At 44.4% G+C, this 27,356-nt stretch overlaps 1 pseudogene; it reads right to left on the bottom strand.

Moving 5' to 3' along the window:
- Positions 1-22,182: 22,182 nt before the first annotated feature.
- LOC115074736 lies at positions 22,183-22,643 on the bottom strand (annotated as a pseudogene).
- Between the last annotated feature and the right edge of the window lie 4,713 nt (positions 22,644-27,356).

Raw genomic sequence — 27,356 nt, 5'->3', positions numbered from 1 at the left:
AAAATTAGAACGTTCTAATGTACAAAAGCAAACATTTCCATCTTTTATATTATAAAAGTAAAGTCGTTTTCCAAACGTGCTTGTGTCCATACAATCTATTTTGTTTTAACTAGGCGAGGAAAAGAGATCTCATGATTCAGTACAGGAAGGAGGATCTTGGGGAAGAGGAGGAAGAGAGGGTGAGAGGATCAGGGATGGTCAGAGGGGAGCAAAGAGGATCAGGAATGGGGCAAAAAGAAGGTGAAAAGACAGATAAGGGGAGGAGCGGAGGAGAGGGAGAGACTAATCGAGGTAAGACAGGATGGAAGATGGGGAAAATAGAGGAAGAGGGGAACAATGATGGGGAACGATCAGTAATCTGGGATGGGAAACCAGGAGGGAAAGGGAGGAAGGTTCTAGGATTGAAGGGGAGAAGAGATAGATCAGAAGAGATGAGAGGATATGGGATCAGGGGGTACTGGAGGAGGTTCCAGGATCTGTGTGGGGAAGGGAGAGGTAGGAAGGAAGGGAGGTTCCAGGATCTGGAGGATATAATGATCTGAGATCAAGGGAGGAAGAATCAGAATTGTAGTGGGCAAGGGGTGAAGGGGAGGGGACCAAACTGTGCTCCAGTCCTGCTCCCTTTGCATTTCCATACCCTCTCTAACCTCCCACACAATCTGGCAATAAGACACACACACACACAGCACCAATCCTTTCTCTCACACACATACAAACAGTGTCTTCTATCCATTCTCACCCACATACAAACAGTGTCTTCTATCCCTTCTCACCCACATACAAACAGTGTCTTATATCCCTTCTCACACACATAGACACATATCACTTGTAACCTCCCCAACACGATTTACCTTTTTTCTGTCTGCTCCAGGCTCATCCCCCTACCCTCCTGTCCCTAAATGACAAGAGGGGAGGGAGTGGATTAGGAAGCAGAGTGGCTTTTCTTTACTCTGCTATGTGTGCACCATACTCAGCCCCTCTTCTTCAGTTCCCTGCAGGCTGCCTGGGAGGGGCAGGTCCGGCACAGGAAGCAGAAGGATGTTTTCTGCTTAGAGAGATTCAGCTCAGCCAAGGGGCAGCAAATCTTCAGCAGGTCTGCTGCCCCCCCCTCCCCCCAGATTTTTTGCCACCCTAGGCACAGGCCTAGTGAGCCTATTAGTAAATTTGGGCCTGAATCTAAGGAAACATTTCATCACAGAAGGGGTGTTGGATGTCTAACAGACGCTACAGTTACGTCACTATTAAGACCTGGGTGAGAGTGCAGGTTAGTGTGAGGGGGAGAGAATACCATTCAAAGACAGCCCCCTCCCTTTGAAGGGGTCTGGAATGGCCGTCCCCCTGAAAGTCTACATAGCAGCTACCTACAGAGAGATCAAGAGGAGGTCCTTTTAGGTTTGTTGAGAATTAGAAAATAGAGGGGAGTCTTTTCTTAGTTGTTTTTTTCAGGCCCAGTCGAGGAGCCAGGCAAGCCCTGCTTTGTGGTCCTCACCAGGGTCGGGAGAGGTTTCCTTTTCCAGTTCACTCATTGGCTGGTTAGGATTTTCCCTCTGGGTCTATTTTTTGGGTTTTAAGATTTGAAGTGATGGGAGCCTCACTGGATACCTGGGCCTTTCTTGGACTCAGGACATGGTGAACCCCATGCCTGGGACACCCATGGATAGGGAGGACCTGCCCCTGATGTGGTGGTGGTGACCCGTTGTGGGGAGTAACTTTGGTGTTAAATTCAGTTGGGGATAAAAGACTTTGCGTTCAAGATCCAGGAGGAAGTTTTGGCTGCACTTCCTTCCTGTTTGAAGCAGAGTGAGCTGCTTGCTTCAAGGGGATTCCTCTCACCAGGGATCCAGAAAGAAGAAATAAAGAGACTGTGTAAGAACTAAAGAAATCCTGAAGATCTGTTGACCGTGAGTAAGGGAAATCAAAGATCACTGTGGACACCATCCGGTGTTTCACCACCCTGGGGAGAGAAAGAGAAGAGTTCCTCACTGTGCCATAGGCTTTTACTATTTTCATCAGATTGGAAGGGGTTTTTGACCATTCCAAAGAGACCCTTCCCACCTGGGAGCTCCATGTTACCTAATCCAAGAGAGTGGATGTTTCCCTGGCCCTGGTATGGGAGTCCTGCACAGACAGAGGGAAAGAAACCGAAAGAAAAGAAAACGAGAGCATTCTGTGGTGCTGCAGTTTGAGTTACTCTGCCATTCGTCACCGTTGTTTGAACGGTAAAAACTTTAATTTTGGACACTAATACACTGTCTCCAGAGTATTTCTTTCACACCCACTGCACCCACTTTGAGGGCATGTTTCCTCTCCCAAGGGAACACAAAGGAAAAGGGAGTTGTGCAAAAAGGTCACCCCTGTCACATTGGGCCCTGGAAGTAACCCTTTCCCCCCACCTAAAGGATCTGGCCCTGGAGGTAAGAGAGACTGTGAAAGAGCGAGCCAGCGAGAGGTTCCAGCCCCGAAGAGAAACAAGATCTTTTATGGCCCCACCCGTGCAGGATAGGCACACCAGGGTGGGGTAACAGATGCATGGAAGATCCTCCCTGCAGAGGCGGTGGACTGTATCAGAATTCAAGAAAACATGAAGCAAGCACGATGGACCCTTCAGGGAAAAGGAAGGAATCATAGAGCTGAACCGGAGATGTGCCTAGGGAGACTGGATGGGCCGTACAGGCTTCACCTGCCATCGCGTTCTATGCGTCAATGGCAGTTTTTACTTTTTGGAAAAATAAAATAGATCTTTACAATAACAAAAATCACCAACAAGGTTTTATAATAACACCTCCCCTATTTTTCAATTATATCTAAAAAGTTACCCACGCAAAAGCTACTTTTAAAAGGACAATCTCATGCTGCAAGTGCTTGCCTTTTAAAAACACCCTCGCCCAACCCTCACACCGATATTAAGATAGCAAGATTCATATGGTCTCTCTTAATCTAATTTTATTTATATTTACAACTTTGGACCCTGTGACGCTCATCCCCATAAGACTTCACTCAGTTATAATACACTACACAGGGACCGTAACTTCAAAGTGGCGTGCGAACACATATGTGCGCGCGTTCGTCGGCCCGCACCCAGGGACGCACCTGTTTTATAACATACATGCGTGGATACATGCATGTTATAAAATAGCCTGGCCATGCGCACAAGTGCACCTAATTTTAAGAGGACGCGCGCCTGTGCGCACAAAAGCCACTTCTACCGCACAAGGGTGGAAATTTTAAAAGGGGTGCGCGCTGACGCCATTGCCTGTTTTACCAGTTCCTCCCCAGTTCACCCAGTTAACAGATAGGTCCTTCAGCCCCCTTGGTTTGATAGGCTGCACACTCTCTTCTCACCTCAGGCCCTTTACACCCCCTCAGATATGGCTCTTTTTTTTTCTAATTTACACACCATCCATAGCAGAAGTCAAGTTACACGACAAGGGACTTCGGTGTGCATCTGTTATAATTAGTGAGGTTTGGGTGGACCCTTGGACACTGTGGCAGCTGACCACGCCCACGGAGGGAAGTCCCGTGAGGGGCCACAAGTCAGGCTCAGCTTTGGACACACAAACACAGATATTTCTTTATTTAGACAGTTTGAGAAGCCACCAGAGGTGGCAGTAGTGAGTAGAAGATGTAGCCCAGCTGGGCTAGTATTCCCCAGGGCACTGGAACAGCAGTTCCTCTGGTAGCAGTGCTATAGTGGAGAGAACTGAGAGAATGAGTACAATAGAACATTCACAGAGCCCCAAATATGGAGAAGCCCCGAGATAGGGAGAGCTGGCCCTCGAGGAGCGAGTACCAGGTCCCTGGGAGCAGAGAGACTCGTTGGCAAAATACTCACACAGCGGTTCCATATAGGAGATGGCACTGGCGCTAGAACGGAGGCAGGCCCTCAAGGAGCGAGTACCTGGTTCCGGGGAAACAGCTCTGTGGAGTAGATGATAGTAGCACTCACTGATGGTGTCTGTAGTGAATTCTTCCAAGTAGAAGAGGAGATCGATGCAGGCAGCGAGACAGGGAACATGGGCCCTCGAGGAGCGAGTACCAGTTACCTGACAGCGACCTGAAAGAAGCAAAACAGGCCCCCGAGAAGCGGGTACCCCGTTAGCAGAAAGAGTCCAATGGAAGTTGGAGAGGCAGAGTAGCTGGGTACGGAGAGCGAATCCCATCCATAAGAATCCCCTTGCTAACTCAACGGCTAGCAATAAATTGTAGGCTTAAATATCCGGGCAGTGTGACACCATCACAGGGGGACGCCACTGAGGAACGCGCCAATGAGGAAATAAGAATGAGGGCCACGCGGCGCGGGCACCCTAAGGTACCTGTAGAACATGGCGGGAGGCAGCGCCCAAGCCGGTCCGGTGACGCCGGAGAGGACGGCAGGTGGACGCCACGGCAGCCAGGCATCCGTGAAGAGCAGGAGGAGCCGCAAAAAAGAAAAGGTAGGCAGAGTGAAGCCTTCGGGAAGTGACGGTCACAACAGCATCAGATCGCGTAAGTATCGAAATGCCCATGTACCACCTATGCCCCACCCAGACCACACCCTTGCCCCACCCCTTTTTGAGACGTTCCAAAATGTGTGCACAGCGACATGTACATGCGTGTATCCGGGCAGCTTTTAGAATCCGCTCAGTGCGCACGAGCCTGACATATTCATGCATCCCCTAATTAATGCAGGTGTGGGCTTTTAAAATTCACCTTACACTGTCTACATACCTGCAAGCACCTTCTCTATCGCATTACATATACCAATAGCCTAACAGAACCTCACAACTGCAGGAAGATCAGAAGATACAGTCATTGTCATAAAAATACTGTATTGCCAAGCATAAATGACTCCTAACAGCATATATATGGCACACATAACCTTATTACATGTAATCAGTCCTCTATTAAGCAAGATAAGATAGACATATATCAATCTTGCAATTCCACTTAATATACAACATAGAAACTTACAGTTTATTTCTTTGCTGCCATGACATAAAATAGCAACAACACATTAGGAGGATAATTTTCGAAATCATTTCTGCAAGTATAACAGTACACTTTGCTGAAGGAAACCACTTTTAGAAAATTGTCCTCCATGTGTGCGGGTAAAGTTATGCACAAGGCACCACTTCATGTGTAACGTTACTCCCAGTGTGAAGAGATATTCTCAGGGAAGGGGAGCGATTCACACTTATGCACACATTTTTTAATTCATGTAAGTATATGTGTAAGTTTTCTCAGAAAAACTATCCGCACATCATAGCAGGAGTAAAGGTGTGTGTGGGTAGTTTTTCTGGGTTAATTTTCAAAGTGAAAGCATAACCCCCTGGTAAGTTTTACTCATGGACTTTGCACTAATGCAGGCAGTTACAAAATTACCCCCACAAGAAATATACAAAATATAAAGCATTTATTTTCAGCAAAACCTTTTAAACAGAATCATTAGGCCAGTTGATTGCATGTTCTTTTTGAGGATCATGGGGTACAGCATTGTAGGCTGATGCTGGCTCTGTAACAGGAAGTGTGAATCTCTTTCCCGATCACGCTATATTTCCTGTGATAGGATATTCTGCACATTTATTTCTGAACTGTTGAGCTATCCTGTCCTAGGAATGTTGAGGTAGACACTGAAGCTTCAGAAAGTAAAAAGTAACATGTGGGGTTTGTAATGGGATGATTCATTTTTAATGCACAGAGCTGTTGCTAATAGTGATGTCCATTCATTTAATTCATTTTTGTTTTTTAGTGTGCACTAAAAAAAAATGAGTGTTCAGTATTTTGAATTAGTGCACACTAAACAAAAATGACAATTTAGTGAATACGAAAAAACAGACAATTTAAAAAGTGAAACGAACCAACAAGAAAACGCAAATTTTCTGGCTGCACCTCCATAGCTGCTAAGGCGATAAGAGCAAGGAAAAATGGGCAATGGGGATGATTTTAATTTTTATTTTTTTTTTATAGTTTTATAAACCACTTTATTGACTTGATGGAACTGTGGTGAGTCAAGTCGCTAAACTAAATTAAACTAAATCTTCTTGCACGTGAGCCTTCCCTAGTTCCTGAATAGCAACCTCTTTACCTTACTTATGGCAGAGCTTGTCATTTATTTATTGAATTTATGTCCTGTTTTAACCAGAAATGAAAGATCTATAATTTTTTTTCCCCCCCAGACAGTTCTATAAAGTTAGACAGTTTACATAGTCTGGCATGTAATAGAATGACATCTAATAAACAACCACCAGAAAAAAAATAAAAAATGCACTTAGGCCTGGATTTTCTAAGGTCGCAGACCTTAAAGAATCTGGCAGTAACAGGGGGTGGGGGGCGGGCCTGTGAAAGCCGGCAGGATCATACCTCCATGGTGCGATTGCTGCTGGCTTTCGCACCCAATAGCACCATCGTAAAAGGTGGTGCTATTGGGCGCGCTACTGGCAGCGAAAAGGATTCTTACCATTTTGCCGCCAGCGAAGTTTCCACCACGTCCGCCCCGATGACGCCCTGACGCCTCCTCTTCTGGGGCTTGACTCCACCCCGATCTAGCTATCGCACGCAAAAAAGGACTTTTCGTATGCGAAACGCTATGAAAATTACCCCCTTAAAGATTATTTGAATTACAGACCATTAGAATAGGTAAGAGCTTGTGAAAACTCACTTAGAAGTGATTATTCGGTACAACGACCTAATACTAGCCACGCAGGTGTAACCAAGCTCTAAGCGTAATCATACGTCTCACTAATTCACATTTGTGCCCACGTTTTGTAACATTTTTTTTTTTTTTTAATTTTACAAATCTAAAAACAATGGCACTGAATTTGATAACACTTATCTTATTGCGTAAGGAAAAATGTCCTTTTCTTTTGCCCTGCAGTGCAAAGTCCAACATGAATCGTGTTTTGTTTTAAATCTTCTTCAGGGCAATTTATGCAGGTCAGTGCAAAATCTTCTTCGGGAGAAGGACTCCATCACTGATGTCTTGCGTTTGTTTCATCTGAACTTTCCTCTGACTCTGGCAAATCTTCTGCCATGGCAGCAACAAGGAGAAGATCTGTCAGAGCTAGAGGAAATTTCAGCTGAAACAACACAAGGAATCAGTGATGGACTCCTCCTCCAGAAGAAGATTTCACTCTATTTGCTTGCATATATTACCACTGAAGAAGATTTAAAATGAAGCACAATTCATGTCGGATAAATTTGTGGCACGCAATAATAAAAGCGTTATCAAATTCAGTGCCATCGTTTTAAGATTTGCAAAATTAAAAAACATATATATATATACAACAAAAAATGGGCACAAATGTGAATTAATGAGACCTATGATTATGCTTAGAGCTTGGTTACACCTGAGTGGTCAGTATTAGGTCGTTGTACCGAATAACCACTTGCAAGCGAGATTTCATAAGCTCGTACCCACTATGATGGTCTCTAATTCAAATAATTGTTAAGTGTGTGTGTGTGTGTGTGTGTGTGTGTGTGTGTGTGTGTGTTGGGGGGGGGTGTCTGGTGAATGTTTATTGTAGTGCATTTGGATTCACCATAGTAGCATTTAGGTTTGCTTTCCTTTATGTTTTAAAATGAGGCAGTGAGATGATTGAACTACTTGCTCTTAGTCTGAGCTGACATCACAGGGGGAGCATGCTCAGTGGGCACCCAGTTCCAAACAGTGGTCAAAAGAGCCATGCCACATATCCAAAAATGGTTAATGAGGGTCATGCATATTGTAATGAAGCTGATGGCATATTCTGTGATTCTGAATGGAAGCTGGTCTAAAATCTCAAGTGAAAATATGTTATCATTTTCACAAGATATTCAGGGCCCCTAAGCAGAATTACTATTTTTTTTTTTTTTTTGGCACATAGGATCATTTTTGTTCACTGATGTTTGAGAAATAATTTTCTGCTGCTAATTTTTCTAAGTCTTGAATCTCAGTGAATTGAGACCACAGTGAACTTATTCTGACATCTCATTGAAATTTAATGAACCATAAAATTTCTTCTAGTGAATTATATTCCTGTTTTAGTGAACAGTCACTGGGTAGAACAGATTATTAAAATGTGAACATTAAAATAAATTTTTTTTGCATGTTTCCTTGTTTAATTTTAAATGCAAAAAGAATATGAATTGCAGCTGAATACAAGAAAAATAAGATATATATAAGCTATATTTTGTACTGCGAGACCTTGCTTCTCATACCGCTTTCTCATTTATCAGGTGCATATCATAGAAAACTGCTCTCTCGATTTTTGGCATGTTGATTTTTCATGAAAAATAGTAATCTCTCAGAAAGTTCCACTATTGATATTATTTCTTCAGGCAATATTCTTGAAACATTGGATATTTATATGCACATTTTAGATTATTATTGCATTGAGAACTATTCATCAACCTGTGGTTCAATCCTAAATACCTGCACAAAATATTAAAGTAAAAAATGACTCCTCTGTTTAGCATAGTATATCACAGTCAAAATCCGCATACTTTATGAAAGCATGCATTGAAATTTAATCCTCTAAATCCATTTCTTCTATCTCGTAATGGCACAGTTGGGAGTCTATCCACCAAAACTTTCTCCAGTTGTGCACTGTTTGCAAAAATACTTATTTTGATGAGCAAAGAAATGCTTGGATTCAGCTGAATCCATGGAGTCCTGTTAAAATATCCGTGAAAATCATGACAATGAATATACTAATGCTGCATTGTAGCTGTAGTTCCTCACTGTAAAGTGTAAATTTGGTTCAAGATGGACAAGCTTGACATAAGTAAGAACAAGGCTGACTTCTGGGGTGTGCGACCTGTGTGGCCGCACAGAGCACCAATGCTGAGGGGGGGGCTCTCCAGCATCCTTCCATTTTACTGTTCAAGCTGCAATGTTCTGCCAATTCGATGGGAGCCTAATGCATTCTTTCAATGACCAGAAACAGCTACACAGACAAAGAGTGCAGCTCCTGCAGAAGGTTGGAGGCACCTGCAGAAGGCGGAGCTCTTCTGTGCCTAGCTACTGCCACCTCCAGAGACAACACTGAAGCATGAAGCAGTTCAGTTCTGTAGAGGAGCAGCTGCTGCTGAAGCAGGAAAGAAGCCACCAAAGGAGAAAGACTCAGAGGCTCGGAGAGGGTCTTGGGAGTCCTATGAGGATCAGTCTGCTGGGAGGGAGAGAGAGAGAGAAAGAAAGGAGTTTGTTGCAGGGCAGAGGTTGATGATAGAGATGTGAATCGTGTGATCGATCGTCTTAACGATCGATTTCGGCTGGGAGGGGGAGGGAATCGGATCGTCGCCGTTTGGGTTTTTTAAATATCGTGAAAATCGTGTAAATCGAAAACCGGCACACTAAAACATCCCTAAAACCCACCCCGACCCTTTAAAATAAATCCCCCACCCTCCGGAACCCCCCCAAAATGCCTTAAATTACCTGGGGTCCAGAGGAAGGGTCCCGGTGTGATCTTTTACTCTCGGACCTCCGGTGCTTGTAGAAATGGCGCCGGCGCTACCTTTGCCTTGTCATATGACAGGTCAAAGGTAGCGCCGGCGCCATTTTGTTTTTGTCCCCCGAGGTCAGGAGCGTAGGAGATCGCTCCCGGACCCCCGCTGGACCCCCAGGGACTTTTGGCCAGCTTGGGGGGGGCCTCCTGACCCCCACAAGACTTGCCAAAAGTCCAGCGGGGGTCCGGAACGACCTCATGCAGTCGAAACGTGTTGTCTACGGCCGGCGCCATTTTGCGCCGCCATTTTGCGCCATTGTAGGAATGCCTTCTCTGAATGTGGATAAAAGTCTGTGCATTGTGGAACAACCCATGCAGTTTTAACTGTATTAAGACGAGACAATTTTCAGACAGCCAATTTACACAGGTAAAATGCTTTTTATTTACCTAAAAAGGCATTGAAATTGTCCTTCTTGTTGCCAGAATTTACAGAAATATATGATATGTAGTCAAATATTTAGCCATATCTCTATTTATGAGTTGATGTGATATCAAAATCCCGGTATAAAACTGTTTCCTCGTATTTGTGTGTATATAAATATGAGGAAACAGCTCTAGCCAAAGATTTATATATATATAATGAGAAAAAATCTGTGTTGGTAGGATAGAAGAGCACCAATGCACTGAGATAATGAGATCTAAGTGGTAGCTGTAATATGACTAAGTGCTATATTGCTCTGGAAGTTTAAAGTGGTAGTAAGAAGAAAAAAAATGCTTTTTAAAAATGACACTTAAACCTGAAGTGCTTATTCAGACTTTCTCTTGTGTTTTACAGCCATGGTAGGACTGATTTATGAATGTATTCTTACTGAAAACTGTGTTAAGGCAATTACCCTCATGGGTCATACATGGAAAGTGATTTGGCCCACGTTCTTTCTAACCTAGTTAACAAATGATAACTAAAAGCGTTCATATGAAGAAAGAAGTCAAATTGTAATGTAACATTGAAAGACATAAGGATTCAAAAGGGGAATTTTAATACCTGCGCACAGGCATCCATGTGCATGCGGTTCCCGAAGCGCGCGCATGGAGGCGCCGATTATATATCAAGCGCGCGTCGATGCATGCACCTACCCCATTATTTTCGCAGCAGAACAATGATGCATTTTATAAACTGAACAGTTTATAAAATATTAGGACAAATCTCCGCACATCCACATACATGCGCAATTACAGTACCACGAGTAGGTTTGAAAGTTATGCTCTTTAAGGTGAATTTTCAAAATATTACATGCATAAAAATTAGTATATTCATGCATAAGTAACTTCTACTCACATATTATATGTTTACAAAAGTCTGAAATACACGTATATGTTCACTTTCTTGCACACATATACACGTGTATAAAAGGGGAGGTCTAGGGGCATTCCTGGGAGCGACCAACAGTTTCAAATTGCTATTTGAAAGGGCACTTACATGTATACATTTTCTAACTTACACGCGTATTTTTTCACCTGCTAATTATCTGGCGCAAGTGATATTGAATATGTTTATTGTGTGGTATTGACTGGTTAGGTTGTCTGGGTGAACTGGGGGGAGCTCAGGCTGAAGAACCAGGAGGGTTTCAATGAGCTATAGAAGGACTGGGTGAACTTGTAGACTAATTGGTAAAACTATTAATTTAATTGATGGACACATATTTGAACACCACAGCACACTGTGCTGAGAATTTCAATTTACCATATGGGAAGAATATTCGGCAGCCCTTTTTCTGGATAATGATAGTTGGATAAATTGTCGTGGATATTAAGCAGAGAGCTTCCAATTAGGTGCTTCACTGAATATAGCCAAATAAAGCCCTCATTGGTCGAATACACTTATCTGGCTAAAAATGGCACTGAATATGGCCCACTTACATAAATACATTTATATGCCAAAGATTAAAGTGATGTTGCTTAACAAATTTGTTTTGGAACTGGATAAAGTTTCAGAAATAAACCATGATGCAATTTTAAATACCACAAAGATGACTGAGGTGTAGAAAGTGCATTGCTAAGTCGTTTCTGGTCATTCTCTTCTGAAGATGCTGTAGATGGTATATATAATCTTCTAGGCTATAGACAAGAGAAGCAGAACAATTCCACCTTCTGCCAGCAACTATAGAATTCTGCTCAATCTAAACTGCCAACCTTCTGTTTTCAGTGGAATGGGTTTCTGAGTGAGCTCAAGGGAGAAGAAATGATGAATTATGTCCAAGGGATACATTTCACCTTTTCAATTATTACAATAACATTTTTACTACAAATACATTATAAGTGGTAATGATAAATATAACTACATTTTATGTTGTCATTGATCTTTAGACCCAAATAAAAGAAAGAGAAAGGGCACATAAAGGATTCATTTGATTAATGAAATGTGTTGAACTTGTGCTCAAAGAGGTAAGCATAACCTAGAATATATACAAAGTCTAAAAATCGATGCATCCTACACAGACAGTTAACATAAAGAGTGCAAGATGGGAACCAAAATGATCCATAGATCATATCCTAGTAATAGCCACTGTTCCTACATTCAAAAACATCTGCAGTCAATTTAGCAGGCAATCTGGAATGCCTCCCAGTTAGGAATAATGATTGTAAATCTTTTTTTTATTATTTTTTCTAGTGAATTTAGTGCTCATGCAAGGTGCCAGAATGGTAGCACTTAGAAGGCAAGTCCTCTAATGACAATAAATCTTTTTAAACAATGATGGCATGGATGAATCTGACAAAAATGTACTCTGATTTCTGCAGTATCCTGCAATACTAAAAGGACATTTTTATTAATATTGAATTTGAAAACTAAGGTCCCTATATTCTAAGTATTTTTCATAAAAACAAAATAAGAGAAGATATTAACTGTACCCCTTTAATATGAGGATTACAAGTTGATTTACATGTTGGCCATCAAGTGGTGGACAAGGATCCAAAGAGCCAATCAAACCAGCCCTACATAATTATGTAGTTCCAAACAAGAATGTTTCTGGGTTTTTAAATTTTTGACACACCCCTGATATGTAAACATCTACTTTTAAATGCTAGCAAGCAACCATATAATACAAAAGTTGGAGTGCCAAGGTCTACTTGAAATGTTAACATCGACTTTGCTATTAGAATGAGAAATAGAAACATCTTGATCATGACTTCTAAGGAAATTCCATGATCAAAGGTCAAGTGCTATTTAAAGGCTATGAGGACATGTACTAAACTGCACTGATGTTCGCAATAACAATGCATGTTAAAAGAAAAAGTGCCATATTTGGCACTTTAATGCAGGTTGTTATTTATTAATATAAATATCAGCACAAAGTAGTTAAAACACAGACAAACTGTGAGAAACAGTAGAGAGACCATGCAAGACTGGAGAACTGGGCATCTAAATGGCAGATACAATTTAATGTGAACAAATGCAAAGTGATGCACATAGGGAAAAAAAAATCCCAGCTACAGTTACACAATGCTGGGTTCCACATTAGGAGTGACCACCCAGGAAAAGGATCTTGGAGTAATTGTCGACACAGCTCAGTATGTGGCAGAAGTCAAAAAGCAAATGGAATGCCAAGGATTTTTCAGAATAAAACAGAAAGTATCATAATGCCTCTATATAGCCCTATAGTGCAACCGCACCTTGGGGCAGATTTTCAAAGGGTTACGCACGTATATTATGTGCGTAACCCCGAAAACCCACTCCTGCATGCGCCGAGCCTATTTTGCATAGGCCCAGCGACACGCGCAAGACCCGGGATGCGCGTATGTCCCGAGGCTTGAAAAAATGGGCGAGTAGTGGGCGGGGCGGGGGACGGGCGGGACCAAGGCCTACGGCACAGTGGTCGTACCAGCGCGCGCAACCTACGCCTGCCCAGAGGCAGGCGCAACTTCGTCAACAAAGTTGGGGGGGTAAGATAGGGCTGGGGGGAGGATTAGGAGGGGGAAGGGAGGGGAAGGTGGGGGGGGGCAGAAGGAAAGTTCCCTCTGAGGCCACTCCAATTTCGGAGCGGCCTTGGAGGGAATAGGGAAAGCCATCGGGGCTCCCCTAGGATTCGGCGCATGCAAGGTGCACCCTCTTGCGCACGCAGACCCCGGATTTTATAACATGCGCGCATGGGCGTATATTTGTGCGCGCTGGATTGCGCGCACAAATCTACCCCCGCACGTAGGTTTAAAAATCTGGCCCCTTGAGTATTATGTGTAGTTCTGATCACCCCATCAAAAAAAATATAGTGGAATTAGAAAAAGCACAGAGAAAAGCAACAAAAATTGTTAAGGGGATGGTACAGTTTGGAGAAGAGAAGATTAAGAGGGGATATGATACAGGTACAAACAGTGGGGTGGAACAGATAAAAAGGAAACAATTATTTATCCTTTGAAATAGTACTAGGACTAGGGGACATTTCTTGAAACTAACAAGTAGCAGATTTAAAACAAATCGGAGAAAATATTTTTTCAGTCAAATCACAATCAAGCTGTGGAATTTGTTACCAGAGAATGAAGTCACAGCAACTAGCATAGCAGGGTTTAAAAGGGTCCTGGACAAGTTCCTGGAGGAGAAGTCCATAAACAGTTACTAACCTGGGGAAACCCATCACTTACTCCTGAGAGACAGCAACAAGAAACTGAAGCTGCCTTTTGGGACTGGCCACTGTCAGGGACAGGATGCTGGGCTTGATGAGCCATTGGTCTGACCCAGCATGGCACTTCTTATGTCTTTATCCTTGCAAAATAGTGAATGAGTTGCTTAATTATGCAAATAAGCTCCTTACCTACAAACACACAGTAAAATAATGTTTATTAAAATGTGCAATACCAACCTATTATCAATGGGCACCCAATCAATTTGAGAAGGATCCTTACTTTACTAATTCAAACCTCAAAAACAGAACCTTCAAATAAATATAACAACTGAAACATTGAAATCCTCAAAATAAGAGTGAAAAAATTCAACTATTAACAAAACCAAAAAATTTTGTTTGGAAGGAGAGGAATGTTTCATATACATAATCATAAATCCCCAACCGGGGTAATATGACTGTAAATTGTAATCATAAACATCCCTCCTCCGACCAATGTGTGCACTGTGTGTACAAAACAATATTGCTATTCAAAATGCTTTTTTTTTGAAAAATTTTTCTTCTATTAATCTGAAAAAACTTTTGCTGTATTAATAACGGTGCAAAAATACACTCAAGTGTTGAAATTGTTCAAAATGTTATCAAGTGAGCGCTCCTTGCAGCCTTATAAACTGATCCCAAAGAAGGGTATAGATATTGAAAAACCGCTGATGGCGCGACCTAAGTAGGCTTAACCGGCAGTCTCTTATGGCTTGAAAAAGCTCCTACAACACGCCAACTTATCTGGTGGTTTGGTGGGTCACCGACGCAGCCGCGTTTCAGGTCTGGATTTCTGTACACGTCATTGTTCAGAGCTGGATGGAGATTGGCTGCTCAGCTATCTCAACATTATGTTTAAAAGGACGCTTCTGTTAGCCCATAGCGTTTTCAGCCTTACAGAGTCGCAAGACCTACGCTTCGAACCTAGCAGGCAAGGGCCCAACACTGACCAACGAGACATCGGAAGAGGACGAACTCCCTGATGAAAGGTCTCAGTGCAGACCTGAAACGCGGCTGCGTCGGTGACCCACCAAACCACCAGATAAGTCGGCGTGTTGTAGGAGCTTTTTCAAGCCATAAGAGACTGCCGGTTAAGCCTACTTAGGTCGCGCCATCAGCGGTTTTTCAATATCTATACCCTTCTTTGGGATCAGTTTATAAGGCTGCAAGGAGCGCTCACTTGATAACATTTTGAACAATTTCAACACTTGAGTGTATTTTTGCACCGTTATTAATACAGCAAAAGTTTTTTCAGATTAATAGAAGAAACATTTTTCAAAAAAAAGCATTTTGAATAGCAATATTGTTTTGTACACACAGTGCACACATTGGTCGGAGGAGGGATGTTTATGATTACAATTTACAGTCATATTACCCCGGTTGGGGATTTATGATTATGTATATGAAACATTCCTCTCCTTCCAAACAAAATTTTTTGGTTTTGTTAATAGTTGAATTTTTTCACTCTTATTTTGAGGATTTCAATGTTTCAGTTGTTATATTTATTTGAAGGTTCCGTTTTTGAAGTATTAAAATGTGCAAACATTAACGCAGAGCCATTGCAGTGAAAAACTTAACCACACCTCAAAGACTTGTGTTTTTTTTTTTTGGTTTTTTTTTAATTCTTTATTTATCCATTTTTAAATACAATACAAGAATTACTTGCAGTATTGAAATTACAGAAAAGAAAAAGAAATATAAAACCAATAGTAGAGAAGCACTTTGCACAATAACGTCTCACAACTTTTCTGTATCATTTATGAGAAAATTAGAGAAGTGTATTCCTCTTGAGCAAATCTAAGGAAATATATAATTATGAAATTGTAAGTTTTCCTCCAAAATTACTTTTTCTGCCGTTTACTTTACTCCCAGAAGTGTTTTTAGATGTTCTGGATCCATATAATGATATGTCTGACCTTTAAGCTTTATTACGCACTTACAAGGGTAACGCAATAAAAATTGACCGCCTTGTTCCAGGACATGATGTCTTAAATCAAGGAATTTCTTCCTCCTAAGCTGAGTAGTTTTTACAAGATCTGGATATATCCAGATCTTGTAACCATAGAAGGTTTTAGATCTATTTCGAAAAAAATATTTCAAGATGTTATCTTTATCTGAAATAAATGCTAACGTGACCAGCAAATTTCCTCTTTTCTCGATAACTATATCTTCCTGGGATTTCTCAAGGAAATCCGATAGATCTACAGAGATTTCTTTATTGGGGTCTTCTAACTCTTTACTTTGTACTCCTGATTGTATTTGCTCTTTCATCTTAGCAGAAGTAGAGGCATTGATATAAAAAGCTTCAACTATTGTGGGAATACACTGTTCAGGGATCTTTAATATTTCATTTATATAAGATCTAAATAGGTCTATCGGTCCCATTTTACTTGTAATAGGAAAATTTATAATCCTCAGATTTAACATACGAGAATAATTTTCTATGTTTTCAATCTTCCTTTGTAATTCTCCTTCATTTTTGATTTGATGAACTTGTACATTCTCTACTTTTAATAACCGTTGTTCCATATCATTTACTTGCTTCTGCTGTACAATCAATACTAGGGATGTGAATCGTTTTTCAACGATTAAAATTATCGTCCGATAATGTTTATATCGTCTTAAATCGTTATAGAACACAATACAATAGAAATTCTAACGATTTATCGTTAAAAATCGTTAAATCGTGTTAGTGCGCACTAACTCGAGTTAGTGCGCACTAACTCCCCGTTAGTGCGCACTAACTCCCCGTTAGTGCGCACTAACTCGATTTAGTGCGCACTAACTGAAAATGATACAAATAAACACTTTCCAGGTCACTGAAGGTCAGTTAGGAATGAATATGTGTTCCTATTGGCTGGCTGCCCTCTTATCTATTGATGTTACCAAGGTTACCACTGAGGTGATGGTTGGGGGGATGGGAAATGGAACTGGAAACTAACGAACACCAACAGAAAATGAAACAAAGTGTTCACACTTCCCAGGTCAGTAAAGGTCACTTAGGAATGAATATGTATGTATGTATTCCTATTGGCTGGCTGTGCTCTTATCTATTGATGTTACCAAGGCTAATACTGAGGTAATGGTTGGGGGGATGTGAAATGGAAACAGTTGGAAGCTTGACAAAAAAAGTAATGTAATGATCAGCACTCACGTGACTAGAACTTGTTTGTTTATTATTTTTGTTAGCAGGCACCTGAAATGCTAGTGCATGTTGAATTTGCCAATCACTGTGCATTTTAGAAAGGTGGTCCTGGCTGGAACTGTACACAGTTCAAATATATGTAATTGATTGTTGGTAAGTGTATTTTTTAAGTAGCCACACTGGCACAAGTATGTTTACTTTTCCTCCTACTTAACTCACTAGCTCAGCTTTGTAAGAAGGGCTTCTCTGCTTGTGTGTTGTTTTTGTTTGGTGTGAGGAGAGCAGAAACATCAGATCTTTATTCAATCTACTACAGTCATCTCTTACAGTGCCCTATCCCTATTAATACCAGGAGTGTTGTGATCTTCCTGCACACAGTGCCCTAACCCTGATACCAGTCTGAGACAGCTCCCTCCCTGCATTACTAGTGAGAGGCTGGCTTCACAGACAGGGGGAGCTGCCTGACCCTCACTCCTGACTTCCCCCATGTCCCAGCTAGTGAATGGTGTGTGGGTGAGGGGGGGGGAGGATGGTGAAGTCTGAGACAGCTCCCTCCCTGCATTACTAGTGAGAGGCTGGCTTCACAGACAGGGGGGAGCTGCCTGACCCTCACTCCTGACTTCCCCCATGTCCCAGCTAGTGAATGGTGTGTGGGTGAGGGGGGGGGGGAGGATGGTGAAGTCTGAGACAGCTCCCTCCCTGCATTACTAGTGAGAGGCTGGCTTCACAGACAGGGGGGAGCTGCCTGACCCTCACTCCTGACTTCCCCCATGTCCCAGCTAGTGAATGGTGTGTGGGTGAGGGGGGGGGGGAGGATGGTGAAGTCTGAGACAGCTCCCTCCCTGCATTACTAGTGAGAGGCTGGCTTCACAGACAGGGGGGAGCTGCCTGACCCTCACTCCTGACTTCCCCCATGTCCCAGCTAGTGAATGGGTGTGTGGGTGAGGGGGGGGGGAGGATGGTGAAGTCTGAGACAGCTCCCTCCCTGCATTACTAGTGAGAGGCTGGCTTCACAGACAGGGGGGAGCTGCCTGACCCTCACTCCTGACTTCCCCCATGTCCCAGCTAGTGAATGGTGTGTGGGTGAGGGGGGGGGGAGGATGGTGAAGTCTGAGACAGCTCCCTCCCTGCATTACTAGTGAGAGGCTGGCTTCACAGACAGGGGGGAGCTGCCTGACCCTCACTCCTGACTTCCCCCATGTCCCAGCTAGTGAATGGTGTGTGGGTGAGGGGGGGGGGGGAGGATGGTGAAGTCTGAGACAGCTCCCTCCCTGCATTACTAGTGAGAGGCTGGCTTCACAGACAGGGGGGAGCTGCCTGACCCTCACTCCTGACTTCCCCCATGTCCCAGCTAGTGAATGGTGTGTGGGTGAGGGGGGGGGGGGAGGATGGTGAAGTCTGAGACAGCTCCCTCCCTGCATTACTAGTGAGAGGCTGGCTTCACAGACAGGGGGGAGCTGCCTGACCCTCACTCCTGACTTCCCCCATGTCCCAGCTAGTGAATGGTGTGTGGGTGAGGGGGGGGGAGGATGGTGAAGTCTGAGACAGCTCCCTCCCTGCATTACTAGTGAGAGGCTGGCTTCACAGACAGGGGGGAGCTGCCTGACCCTCACTCCTGACTTCCCCCATGTCCCAGCTAGTGAATGGTGTGTGGGTGAGGGGGGGGGAGGATGGTGAAGTCTGAGACAGCTCCCTCCCTGCATTACTAGTGAGAGGCTGGCTTCACAGACAGGGGGGAGCTGCCTGACCCTCACTCCTGACTTCCCCCATGTCCCAGCTAGTGAATGGTGTGTGGGTGAGGGGGGGGGGAGGATGGTGAAGTCTGAGACAGCTCCCTCCCTGCATTACTAGTGAGAGGCTGGCTTCACAGACAGGGGGGAGCTGCCTGACCCTCACTCCTGACTTCCCCCATGTCCCAGCTAGTGAATGGTGTGTGGGTGAGGGGGGGGGGGGGAGGATGGTGAAGTCTGAGACAGCTCCCTCCCTGCATTACTAGTGAGAGGCTGGCTTCACAGACAGGGGGGAGCTGCCTGACCCTCACTCCTGACTTCCCCCATGTCCCAGCTAGTGAATGGTGTGTGGGTGAGGGGGGGGGGGAGGATGGTGAAGTCTGAGACAGCTCCCTCCCTGCATTACTAGTGAGAGGCTGGCTCCACAGACAGGGGGGAGCTGCCTGACCCTCACTCCTGACTTCCCCCATGTCCCAGCTAGTGAATGGTGTGTGGGTGAGGGGGGGGGGGGGAGGATGGTGAAGTCTGAGACAGCTCCCTCCCTGCATTACTAGTGAGAGGCTGGCATCACAGACAGGGGGGAGCTGCCTGACCCTCACTCCTGACTTCCCCCATGTCCCAGCTAGTGAATGGTGTGTGGGTGAGGGGGGGGGAGGATGGTGAAGTCTGAGACAGCTCCCTCCCTGCATTACTAGTGAGAGGCTGGCTTCACAGACAGGGGGGAGCTGCCTGACCCTCACTCCTCCGGGGTATTGTGATCTTCCTGCACACAGTGCCCTATCCCTGATACCAGGGGTGTTGTGATCTTCCTGCATGCAGTGCCCTATCCCTATTAATACCAGGAGTGTTGTGATCTTCCTGCATGCAGTGCCCTATCCCTATTAATACCAGGAGTGTTGTGATCTTCCTGCATGCAGTGCCCTATCCCTGATACCGGGATGTGTGCAAGAAGATCACAACACCCCCGGTATCAGGAATAGGGCACTGTGTGCAGGAAGATCACAACACCCCCAGTATCAGGAATAGGGCACTGTGTGCAGGAAGATCACAACACCCCTGGTATTAGGGATAGGGCACTGTGTGCAGGAAGATCACAACACTCCTGGTATTAATAGGGATAGGGCACTGTGTGCAGGAAGATCACAATACCCCTGGTATCAGGGTTAGGGCACAAGTTCTAGTCACATTGACTGATCACATTACTTGTTTTGTCAAGCTACCAACTGTTTCCATTTCCCATCCCCCATATACTGTCAGTAGGAAACTTGGTAACATGAATAAATAAGAGGGCAGCCAATAGGAATACATATTCATTCCTAAACTGACCTTAACTGACCTGAAAAGTGTCAAATTGTATCATTTTCAGTTAGTGCGCACTAACTCCCAGTTAGTGTGCACTAACTCCCGTTAGTGCGCACTAACTCGAGTTAGTGCGCACTAATCGGAAAAAATGATTTTTAACGATTTTTTAACTAAAAAATCGTGCCTAAGACGATTTTCTTGCCCTGCCACACGATTTCTATCGTTAAGACGATATGGAAAACGATTCACATCCCTAATCAATACATCAGCATTACTTTTAACAACCAAATTAACTTCATTTACCACCTTTGTTAGATTTTTTATAGAAGAGTCCAGTTTAGTCAAATATGTCCATAAAGTCTCTAAGGTTACATTTGCTGGTTTAGGTATCACTTCCTGATCCAACATTTGTTGGTTTTCAGCTTCCAATTGATGTTTCTGTATTTTAGAAGGAAGAATATCTTGTTCTATATCTTGGTCCATTTTTGGCGGAGAAATCTTACTTTTCAAAATCCCTTCTTTTACCACAATAATTTCACCAGATCCATCTGCACTGTCTGGATCTCTTTGCGAGATATCCGGCAAACTGATGGGTGATACCCCTTCATTGCCAGGTGGAGATGGATTATCTGGCGCCCCTGGACTTAGAGATATATCCTCGGCCAAAAGTGATGGAATTTGCCCTAATTCCATCTCTTTAACGGCCCCCTCAACAGGGGTATTGTATGGAGAGTTCATCCACTCTGTGACAGTCCTTTGGCCAGGCTGAGCTGTAGGAGTGCTTGAGGTTGGCCTTATCCTGGCCTTCCTTTTAGTATGAGGCATATATTAGTCTAATATGAATCAGCTACAAACTTGGCCACGGATCACAAAGATGGAACTTACAAATTAATACACTTCTCTGTGGAGGACGAGGAGTTTTGTGTTATCAATAATTATAAGTAATCGTATCTTGACTTACCCGAGGGTGTAAGCGGTTCACTAAAATGTCCTTTATCTCATGACAAACAGAACTTCAACAATCATACCTGGCAATTCCAGGCAGTTCCAGTCGGAGCCGGTCAGAGCCGCGCGCCCCTTTGGCGCGCGGCTTCGGCGGCGCACCTCGGCAGCTGCGCGCCGTAAGAAATCAATTTCAAACTACCTTCTGGCCCCTCCTATTCACGTGGCAGCAGGCAATTGGTTAGTCCAAGCTTCAGGGCGGGCTTTCGTCCTCACCCCCGCGGCAATCAAGAAGCAAGAGTGTCCAGAATATTAGGCAAGTAAACCACCTTTAGGCAATATTTCAAGGGGAAAAAGTCCAGCATTTAAACACAGCTCACCTCGCCTCAAATAATTTCTGTATAGGAGGGCCGTTTTAAGATATCCTTCCGGCCCCTGCTATTCACGTGGCAGCAGGCAATTGGTTAGTCCAAGCTTCAGGGTGGGCTTTCGTCCTCACCCCCACGGCAATCAAGAAGCAAGAGTGTCCAGAATATTAGGCAAGTAAACCACCTTTAGGCAATATTTCAAGGGGGAAAAGTCCAGCATTTAAACACAGCTCACCTCGCCTCAAATAATTTCTGTATAGGAGGGCCGTTTTAAGATATCTTTCCGGCCCCTCCTATTCAAGTGGCAGCAGGCAATTGGTTAGTCCAAGCTTCAGGGCGGGCTTTCGTCCTCACCCCCGCGGCAATCAAGAAGCAAGAGTGTCCAGAATATTAGGCAAGTAAACCACCTTTAGGCAATATTTCAAGGGGAAAAAGTCCAGCATTTAAACACAGCTCACCTCGCCTCCAAGACTTGTGTTTTTACGTGGTAATGTACTAACTTTAACATGAAGAATTTACCTTCAGCTGATTTGCATATTCTGCAAAATTCTGGGAAGAATATAAACACTGGTAAGGAAAGAAAACCTAACTTTGGATATTACAGTAAGAAAAAACACAATGCACTGTCAGATTGAATAGCACACTTCAATTTTCAGCATCATCTGTGGATTCTTTGTTCTTTCCAACGGCTTCCACATTTTTTGCCTCTCGCAAGCACTCCAGCTCAGCGGCCATCTGCACCTCTCGATCCCATCTCATGGGTCAGTCTCCCTTCTGCCATTTTGCTGGAGAGATTGCTTTCTTCGATTGCTTTTTCAAGCACTTCTTTTTCATGCTCTCGTTTCTCAGCCGGTTGCTTCAGCCCTTCCGCTTCGTGAGACGTGGGTCTTTCTTCTTGCAGATTCCAGTTTTTTCTGAATTTCGTCCAGTGAAAGGCCCTTCTTTTTGGGAGGAGAGAGGGAAGCTCTAGGACTGCTTCACTTGACAGAGGGCCTCAATATCAGTTCAAATGCCTGCCCTGAGGCGCACATCCCCAGTTCCTTCACCTGAATATCAGAAGCAGCCGTTACAAACAAAAGGCAAAATATGCACCATAAAAATTGCATGAAGAAAGACCTGCACCGAGCACGGTTACCACTGCACTAACATGGGTCATTAACGTGTGTTAATTAACACGCAATAATGGCACATTGGTTCCTACAATGAAAATTGGAGAGAGCATTGTACATTGGATGCCTGGCAGTTTAGGGCTCAACATATGATTATGTAAGAATAAAGCGAAAACCAAAGAACTTCAAACAATCCCATTCACTGTGGACATCTAGAAATTAGCGGCACTGGCTGCGCTCTGTAATATATGGGCAGCCATGGGAGTATACTAGGCATGTGCACAGAAAAAAAAAGTTATTTTTTTTTCGGGGGAGTTATTCAGGTTTCAGTTTGTTAAATGTTTTGTTGTTTTTTTTCAATTTGGTTCATTTGCTGAACCAAAATAATTTATTAAATTATTTTAAAAATGAAAAAATGAAAAGAGAGTCACCCCCTCCCCCCAACCATGCTTACCCCCTTCCATGGGATTCTCTGATGCAGTAAGAGTTTGAAGCAATCCTCAGTGCCCCACTGTCCTGCCAGCTATAGGTTAAAAAATGGCACCTCTCTGCCCTAAGGTCGGTGACTCTATGTTGTAGGACCATGCAGCATATGGCTGTGCAACAAAATGATGATCATGAACATCTTAAAAGTGAAAAAATGACTTGTGAAAGGTAACGTGTGTGTGAGCCCTTGTGTTGTGGCATAGTTGACGCAGCCTCGAGGGCAAACCTACAAAACCTATTCCGGCAGCTGGCAGATGTGTCCTGAAGAGGCACAGACTGGAGCTTCACTTTTACCAGCTGCTTCCCCCACAAGTTGAGCCCTTGGGATCTGGCAGCCAGCAGGACTTAGGCAGATCCCTAATGCAAAGAAGATAACGATAGTCCAAAGGCACACCGAGGGGGGGGGGGGGAGGGGTCAAGAAGACTAGCGAGTCAGGCCAAGGATGGGGCAGGCAGCTAACAAGGGGTCAGGTCCAGGCGGCAGGCAATCATGATCAGGTCCAAGCAAGAGTTCAAGATCTGGATAGTCAGGTCAAAGGAGGAAGTAGACACATGGGAGTTACTGGACAAGATGGGTAGGACCGGACAAGGCTGGAGGACAAGGCAAGACGAAAGGATCAGAAATGTTAGCAACACGCACTGCAAGTCAGGAGACACTAGCCCTGCTATTTAAGGCCTGGTGGCCTTAAATAGCAGGGCTAGTGACGTCATCTGTAAGCACCACCAGAGCACTTTCCCACTGAAGAGCCCTTATAATATGTGCAGTGGTGCAAGTGCCTACCTTATGGGAGATGCATCAGAGAGGGTACCAGCATGTGGCAGTCCATGCCGCTGAAGGGGAATCAGTAGGCCCTAGCAGTCCTCTGCATTGGAGATGAGTTCCACGGCTCATAGGACTGACCCATTAACAGTATCCCTCCTCCAAAGCCCCATCCCCACCCACCGGGTCTTCTGGGCCTGGGCTTCTCGGAGAATTTCCAGTGAAACTTGTGTGCGAGTTGAGGGGCTTGGAGTTGGATGCTGACTCCCAAGAATTTTCCTTGGGTCCATAGTCTTTCCAGGAGATAACATTCTTCAATTCGTTCTGGACTGGGAGCTTGCTGGGAGTTCAAAATCTCCTGAACCTCGAATTGAGTGCCTTCCTTCAAGCAACTTCGGTGGTCTGGAGGGGTGGTCTACCCGGCCAGGAGAGAATTTCAGGTTTCAACAGAGAGATGTGGAATACATCATGAATCCGTAAGGATGCGGATAATTTGAGCTTGCAAACCACTAGACCCAATTGTCGCTCAGTGGGAAATGGACCCATGAATCTGATGTGAACTTTAAAGATGGCATCTTTGAGCACAATTTTTTTGTGCTGAGTCAAACTAAATTCCCTGGACAAAGATGAGGTGCTGGGTGAAACCTCTTGCCCTCATGTTTTTTTAAAACACTCTGCCACTTGCACTAGAAGATGGTGTGTCTTCTGCCACAGTTCCTAGAATTCCTGTCCCATCAGGTTATCAGCTGGACAAGAATCAGAGATCAGAACAGGTCAGGGTATATGGGGACAGTGCCAGAACTAGAGATGTGAATCGGAACCGGAATCGGTTCGGATTCCGGTTCCGATTCACATGTGGGGTTTTTTTCATCGGGCCCGATCGCAGTTTTGTTTATCGGCTGCGCCCGAGCCAATAAACAAAAAACCCACCCCGACCCTTTAAAACTAATCCCGTAGCTTCCCCCACCCTCCCGACCCCCCAAAAAACTTTTTACAGGTACCTGGTGGTCCAGTGGGGGTCCCTGGAGCGATCTCCCGCTCCCGGGCCGTCGGCTGCCACTAATCAAAATGGCACAGATGGCCCTTTGCCCTTACCATGTGACAGGGTATCCGTGCCAGTGGCCGGACCCTGTCACATGGTAGGAGCACTGGATGGCCGCCAGCTTGTGCTCCTACCATGTGACAGGGGCTGACCAATGGCACACCTGTAGCCCCTGTGACATAGTAAGGGCAAAGGCTATCGGTGCCATTTTGATTACTGGCAGCCGATGGCCTGAGTGCAGGAGATCACTCCTGGACCTCCGCTGGACCACCAGGGGCTTTTGGCAAGTCTTGGGGGACCTTCCTGACCTCCACAAGACTTGCCAAAAGTCCAGCGGGGGTCCGGGAGCGACTTCCTACACTCGGACCGTCGGCTGCCAGTATTCAAAATGGCGCTGATAGCCTTTGCCCTTACTATGTCACAGGGGCTACCGGTGCCATTGGTCAGCCCCGTCACATGGTAGGAGCACAAGATGGCGCCAGCCATCCAGTGCTCCTACCATGTGACAGGGTCCGGCCAATGGCACGGATACCCTGTCACATGGTAAGGGCCATCGGCGCCATTTTGATTAGTGGCAGCCGACTGCCCGGGAGCGGGAGATCGCTCCAGGGACCCCCACTGGACCACCAGGTACCTTTAAAAAGTTTTTTGGGGGGTCGGGAGGGTGGGGGAAGCTAAGGGATTAGTTTTAAAGTGTCGGGGTGGGTTTAGGGGTTATTTTTGTGTGCCGTTTTACCCGCCCTCCCCCAAAATGATAAGAGAACCCCCACGATCAATATCATGGGTGTTTTACTATCATTTTGGGGGAGCCCCCGATTTCTGATGATTTTGAAAATATCGTCCGATATTTTCAATCATCCGAAGCCCGATTCACATCCCTAGCCAGAACCAATGTAGAAGGGAGGTGAGCCGGTGGAACTGTTCACGTGATTATCATGGGAGAAGGAAGTCCCAGTTATTCTGTCATTGGTTCATGTAAGCTTGTAGAAAAGCTTTGAGATTCATTCACTCGCTCAGTTTGTCCATTGCTCTGGGGGTTGTAGACTGGGGTGAAATCCAATGTAATTCCAAATTTCCTTCACAAGCCCTTCCAGTACCGGGCTGTGAACTGAACTCTCCCGGTCTGAGAGGATGTGAAGGGGGAGCCCATGCAGATGGAAGATATGTTGGACAAAAAGTTTAACAAAATATCCAGTGCAAATATAATTACTTAATCCTGCTCGTGAAGATAAATCTTCAAAATATTGAATCTTAAATGTATAATAATTTTTATTGAGAGGAAAAGACCTCAGTACTGGAGGAAAACCCCAAAGGATGGATCCCAAAAGCAGTTGGGGGAGTCACGGTTCTAAAAAAATCTCTCCTTTTTTAATTTTATAAACAATAGTTTTCCTTTTATTTCCAAATAGTTTTCAATTTTTGTAAAAGAGCAGAAGTACTCCCAGTACTGCAAATAATGTCTTGCTGAATCCACTATCTTTGTGGCACACTCTTTATAGCACAATACATTCTGGCCTCTACTTCAATGGTTATTCATAAATGAACATAAGAACATAAGAAATTGCCTTGCTGGGTCAGACCAAGGGTCCATCAAGCCCAGCATCCTGTTTTCAACAGAGGCCAAACCAGGCCACAAGAACCTGGCAATTACCCAAACACCTAGAAGATCCCCTGCTACTGATGCAATTATAGCAGTGGCTATTCCCTAAGTAAACTTGATTAATAGCAGTTAATTAACTTCTCTTCCAAGAACTTATCTGGTTCGGCTACAGATTCAAAACAGTGTCTTATGACGTCCCTTATCTTTATGACACAATCCTTGTAGCACAATTAGTTTTAGCCTCCATTTTCAGTGATTTCAGAGAACACCAGAACGTCAATGAGTTCAGTGAACGCTGTTGTCTATTTGTGCTCACACTGTTACCTGATGCTTTTTGTAACACTAAACTCCCCTAAATTCCATCATGCTACCGGCATCGAATAGTAAATGAGGCAACAATAATGGGAAAGGAAGAGAAAAAGCCTTTTCTCCAGGAGGATCTAGGCCGCACAAGCAGCACCACTGATAGCTGTGATAGAACCAGGAGTCCCCGGACCAAGATTAAGCAGACATTTTTTTAGGAAGAGGAGACCAACTACAGAAGCAGGTTTGGGTAAGAAAGTGCAACAGTAGCTGCCTGCTCCCATCTCTACCCTTCTTATACTGCAGGTAGGTACATAAGAAGGCAGACTCAGTCTAGGGTGGCACCGGGCAGCAGTCAGGGTTCACTAGAAGAAGTCGAGCAGCCAGAACAGGTACTCCCTGTTTCCTCCTCGGCACTGGCTGCTGGGGCTGTTAAGAGAAATGACTGATTCAGATGAATCAGGTGAGGGATTTTCAGACTCAGAGAAACTACAGAAGCAGGTTTGGGTAAGAAAGTGC

This window comes from Rhinatrema bivittatum, chromosome 13 (assembly GCF_901001135.1).
Source record: "Rhinatrema bivittatum chromosome 13, aRhiBiv1.1, whole genome shotgun sequence".
NCBI lineage: Eukaryota > Metazoa > Chordata > Amphibia > Gymnophiona > Rhinatrematidae > Rhinatrema > Rhinatrema bivittatum.
The sequence above is the reverse complement of the archived record's forward strand: the minus strand, read 5'-3'. Positions and strand labels throughout refer to the sequence as shown.